We start from the raw sequence: 5,772 nt of genomic DNA, 5'->3' as shown, positions 1-5,772 counted from the left end.
GAGTACGTCGTCAAAGCGTGGCGCAACCAAGACGATGAAACAAGGAGAAACATGCACCATCGAGGTTGTCGACAGTGCAACCGGCAGGCCGCTGGAGCCCCGCAAGAACGCCACCAAGTTTGTCAGCCAATGCGGAGCCATTGTTAGAGACAACGTCTCGATCACCGTCCAGGAGTGGAATGAGCCAAAGAAGGCACGAATTGATGGTTTCACTTTTGTCGATAAGAGAACAAAAAAAGATTGCTTCAAGAAGCTTATGGAACATTTCGTTCTACCTCCGGAATACAACAAATTCGATGAGGAGGGTAACAAGATTGAGGAAAACAAGGAGAGGAGGAGGCTAGTCAAACAGTTCGCTCTTCATAAGATGGCCGACGCATTCCGGAAATTCAAGCAAAATCTAGCCCATGACTTTGTCAAGCAGAACAAGACTCCGGATTTCAAAGGACAATATGAGAAACTGAAACATATGAAACTCCTTCAAAATTAAAATAAAGCACAAAAGAAATAAAACAATACAAATTAAACAGAAAACAGGTTTAAGGGGGGGGGGGCTAAAACCCTAAACCTGCGGCGGCCTTTAGTCGCGGTTGGCCAGAAGAACCGCGACTAAAGGTCCTCCGCCCCGACGGCCACCTGGCGCCCACGTGGACGGGCCTTTAGTCGCGGTTCTTAAGCAACCGCGACTAAAGGGGGGGGGCCTTTAGTCGCGCCCGTTCGGTCGCGGTTGCGCAACCGCGACTAATGGCAGTTGCGAACCGCGACCAAAGGCCCTTTTTCCACCAGTGTCCCTTATTATTGTCGGAATCGTTCATGACAGATGGTCCAACGTCAACCATAACAGGGCCATCATAGCAGCAATTTACATGTTCATAGGAAATGTATGCCTCTAAGAGTGAAGATATTCCTCTGGTTTCTAAATTATCTTAACTAGAGATAATCTGGTACGACGCAACTGGCAAGTGTCTTTTGCCAACATGACGAGTCTATTAAACACTTATTTTTTGAGTGTAAGTTCGATCGGGCAATTTGGGTCATAGTTCAAGTATCTTCAAATTTATACCCCCCCCCCATGTAGTATTGATAGATAATTTTCTGCACATATTCTTATGGGGGCGGCTGCCTTATGCTGAACATTATGGCTTACCAGGAATGATGTGATTTATAATAATAAATATGTCTCATCTCCTATGCAGGTTATTCATGTATGTACGGGATGGCTCCGTACTTGGTCTATTCTGCAGAGGCCGGAGGATAGGGACCTTTTTATGATGGCGTTTGCACGGCTGGAGCATACGGCCAGGGAGGTTTTCTCCCCCCATGGATGGCGGTGTGATCTCCGGATAGGATCTGCCACACCATAGGCTGGACTGATTTATTATTTTAGTTGTGAAACAATATTTATTTTTAGGTCAGTTGAATTTTTTGGCTGTGTGCATCAAGCTATGCAGAGGTCGGGCTTTCTTTTAATGAGATTATATCACCTCGATATATCAATTCAATGAAATGTCATTTATCAAAAAAATAGGAAATGTATGCCAAGGGACTAGATAGCTCGAAACTAGAATTTTCTCCTCCGACGATGGAAAGATGTTCTTCAGTCCGTCTCGGTGTGACGACACCCATCAACATCCGGCCAGATATAGCATGAATTGATCATGGGGATGCCTGAACACGAGAAAGAGAAAAGAGAACAAAACTGATAATGAGGAGAGTGACATAGTGACAATGTGTTTCACTCACAGGGATGCCGATATATCTGACCTCGGCTTTTGTAAAGTATCGCTAAGCAAAAGGAATAGCATATGGTAATCAAAGGCTCACTCAAATACTATTGTGACTATAGAGGTCAATATGGATGTCCACGGTTCGATTGTTGGAGCGGGTGCTGGATTGTTCGGCATGGATGCCAAGGAGACTACCCTGGATCTGTATAGCGTGTTTGTTTAGCGACGATAACAAGACTGAGGTTTCGCATAATCGCTGCATGCTTCAGCATTCAATCTTTTGGATTTGTCCGATGGGTCTTTTCGAGCGTCGTTCCTTGTGAAGTCGGAGCTGCCGTAGCGGTTTTGGTGGTGACAATGAAATGTGAAGGTGCCCTATTGGGGGCCTAGGGAGGCACAAGCCTTGCATATTTCTCTCGTAAACCTCTTTGTCAAAGTTGGAGTTATCTATTGTTTTGGCGCTACGGTGCTCGCGCAGATGTCACGAGGATAGCGTCGTTGGTGATTGTCCGCGGCAAAGTCAGACTACCTGGATTGGAGGCGGTTGGTGATGACGGGCAGTCTTCACGGTTGCTCCCTTATTACCGGTGTATTTGTAAGTTTGGGTTAGTAGTACTATTGGTCGGAGTGCCCTATTGGCTATTGTCATGCTCCACGATGACCGGCCTTTGTGCGTGTAGTTTCGGTTTTTGCCCGATTCTCCCCTAATTAACATGACAACTCTGTTTTATTTAATTAGTTCATTGAGGCCAAGGCCTCCGCGTAAAAAAATCATAGGCAAACAAAAACCCAAGACTCTTGGACATGAAACAACCAAGAGTTTGAGAAGCCCATGGAGAACTTTGTCGACAGTGTTAGATATGGCCAGCAAGAACAAAATCATAAACTATAACAAGGGATTGCACTAATATAATCAAAGATTCATATGTTCGTCAAACTTTGGTTGGATTTAGGTAAATCCATATGGGAATTTAAGTCACTTCGCCGAATTGCGAAATCAAATAAGAAAAAATCCAAGAGATAAATTGTGTTTTTTTGTGGGATAAACTTTTGATCTATTCATAATCAACCATGGTAGTACAGGGAACATCAGAGGTAACAAAAATTACTATTGAAATCAGATTTTGACACGATCAAGAACTTAATTAAGATGGCCTCAAATGAAGGACGGGTCTACATAAAAAAGTTCTGTATTGTCCATGTGAACATCTATGAAGTTTGGGCCATCGCCATCCAATCTCATCTCAAGGGTTGAAGTTGTGCTCGAAGTACTAAATTTTGTATGCTGAGTACTGTTTGGCCAATTAGGCCATCAAGACAACCTCATATGAGAAAAGTTTATTTACGGATTGTCTTCGTCTCGTCGAAATGATCGATTTTGATATAAAAATAGTCTCATTCCAAGGTTGTATGCAAAAGTTGGAGCCAATGCACTGCAGACCTATCAAGAGTAAAAACTGGCCCGGGGCAGCAGACATGATGTCTGATGGGGCGCTCGAGCGATTCTGCCCCCAAGATGGCCTCGAATCGAAAAACGTTCAAAACAATAGGTGTTCGCCTCGTTGTAACGGTTAAGTTTGCTTTTATGCACATCTTCATCCGAGGCCGTATTTGATATGTGAAATACAAAAATCGAACTGCTGTCTCAGACATACCTAATTCGAGTTCGGCTAATTTTGGAAGGATTTGAACGAGAATTGGAGTCCTTTTCTTGTACGGAAAGTCTAGCCGCCTCATAAATAGATGAGAGGTGACGGCCGATTGAACAACACACAATCGATCAAATCAATCTACCACATTTACCTTTACTTTTATCTTCTCCCATGTTCTTCTTCTTCCTCGTTCTTCGTTCATTTTTCTTCATTGCAGGGCAGCGAACCTCGAGGCTCTAGGGGCGATTAAGTCGACCTAGGGCAGACCATAGCAGCTGCGCGCCCTGATGAGGTCCCTCGCGGATGTGTGGGGTTCCGGGTCTACAAAAGCGCCCGCCGGATTGCTTGTGTACCGCGTTTTCGGTTGGGTCTCCTTCGACGTGAGTTGTGATGCATCACCCCCGGCCCGGCATCAAGGGTGCATAGTGACGTGTTCGTGTGTGAACACACATTTTGGCGACTCCGCTGGGGACGAAGTTTTGAACAGTCTTCGGCCCGTTCTTACTACGAAGAGATCTTCATCTAGGGTTTGCAATCTACAAAGGTAATATGAATACCCAATTCACATATGTTGTTGCTAGATCATCTAATGAGCATAATGTATCGTCTAGCCCTAGCTTTATCAATAATGCATCTAATTATGTGCAAGAGCCAATGCAACAAAATCTTCATGCTTCTACCTCATATAATTTTAGCAACATGCAACTTATGTATTCCAACTCCCATGCATCGGCAACCCCACAAATCCCTATGCCGATGAATAACATGATGAGTTCGGTTAATCAAGTTGAAACACCTCACACAGGAACTTCCGATAGTATGCAACAAATTGTTTCACATTTTTATTCATCGGCTACTAACTTGCAATATGTTAATTCAAACATGCCGGTGGATCGGGAAATTGACCATGCTACTACTAATTATCTAGCCAATTACCCTCAATCATCATATGCTACACCTCATGCTACTAAGTTTTTGGCACAATATGCAACTATAGGTATTCATAATTCGGCTTTCGCACCTTCACGTTAATGGTCGAATAACTGAAAATTATATAGGATCACATGTGTCTTCACCTAGTATCATAGCATACAATGTTTTTCCTGCACAATTACAGAATTTTGACGACATCTCGTTACCGAAAGATTCTACAAGTGTCAGGGGGGCAATTCTTTCCAGATAGGGTAATTAAGAAAAATCTTACTTCTTTTTGCGACGAATGCAATTGTGTTCTACATGAATTAATAAAAGTGGGAAAACCTATTAATTCTGTTGCAATACAAGCTAGATTATGTCAAAAAAATAAAACATTGGGTGTGGATAGAATTATCAAAAAAGTGGTGATTCGGATAACAAAGTTAATTCGTAATTGAAAGGACTGAATCAAATATTACGTATGCTGAATCTATTCTAGAAAAAGAGGACGACAAGGTGTTGGGGAGCTATTTGAAAGAGGAACAATATGTCGTTCAAGTAACACAACTATCATGCTTTCCCAACGTGTTTGAAAAGGTATGTCTAGCAAGTGATTTACCTATCTTCCAATTTGGTCGCAACTTTCTTGTTGATGCTTCTATAAGAAAAATTCTCATAAGTAATTTTGAAAGACCAATGAAGAAGAGTAATTTACTTTTTAGCAATAAAATTGTTATAGAACATATCAGTCAACCTATTGTGCCATTTGTAAATACCGATAGTGACTTATTATTGCAGCCAAAGTTTTTCCCATTGCTTTATTTAAAATTCATATCTAATTGGGTAGCTTTGCTTATTTCATACTTGGCTTACGCATGGTCTCAATTGAGACATGTATGTTCTAACTACTTTGATTTCAGAAATTTAAAGTCAAGGTTATACTCTGTTGAGAAAACCGATGATAGTATAATTTCCTTTTCAAAGACATCGGAGATAGAGTGCAAACCACAATGCATAGCCGAATGGGGTAATGCAAAATCTGAACCATTCGTTTGCTTAGCTCCAAAGTTTACTTTCAATTCAAGCACATATGTGTGATAAAATATTTGATTTATTACTGAAAAATAATTACATAAGAATTCTTTATCACCATGTCAAGCCATCAATTCATGGACGAATGTATTCTAGGTTGCATCCTTCCTTCAGACATAATTTTGAGGATTGCAAAATGTTTCATCAAATAGTTAAATCGGACATTCATAAAGGACGATTGAAATTTGTTGAGACACCAAGAGATGATTAGTTTATTCTGATTGGTCCTGATGGCAAATGATTTTTGCATCGGCTGCTTGAAGCCGATCCATTTAAGCATGAGAAGGTAAAAATTGTGGACGATAGGATCAAGTTTTCAAGTAAAGAAGTTGTTCAAGAGCACAATGAAAATATTCTTGAAGACGGGAATTTCATCAAGGTTGCAT

Source organism: Triticum dicoccoides, chromosome 2B (assembly GCF_002162155.2).
Source record: "Triticum dicoccoides isolate Atlit2015 ecotype Zavitan chromosome 2B, WEW_v2.0, whole genome shotgun sequence".
In the NCBI taxonomy this organism is placed as follows: domain Eukaryota; kingdom Viridiplantae; phylum Streptophyta; class Magnoliopsida; order Poales; family Poaceae; genus Triticum; species Triticum dicoccoides.
The sequence above is the reverse complement of the archived record's forward strand: the minus strand, read 5'-3'. Positions refer to the sequence as shown.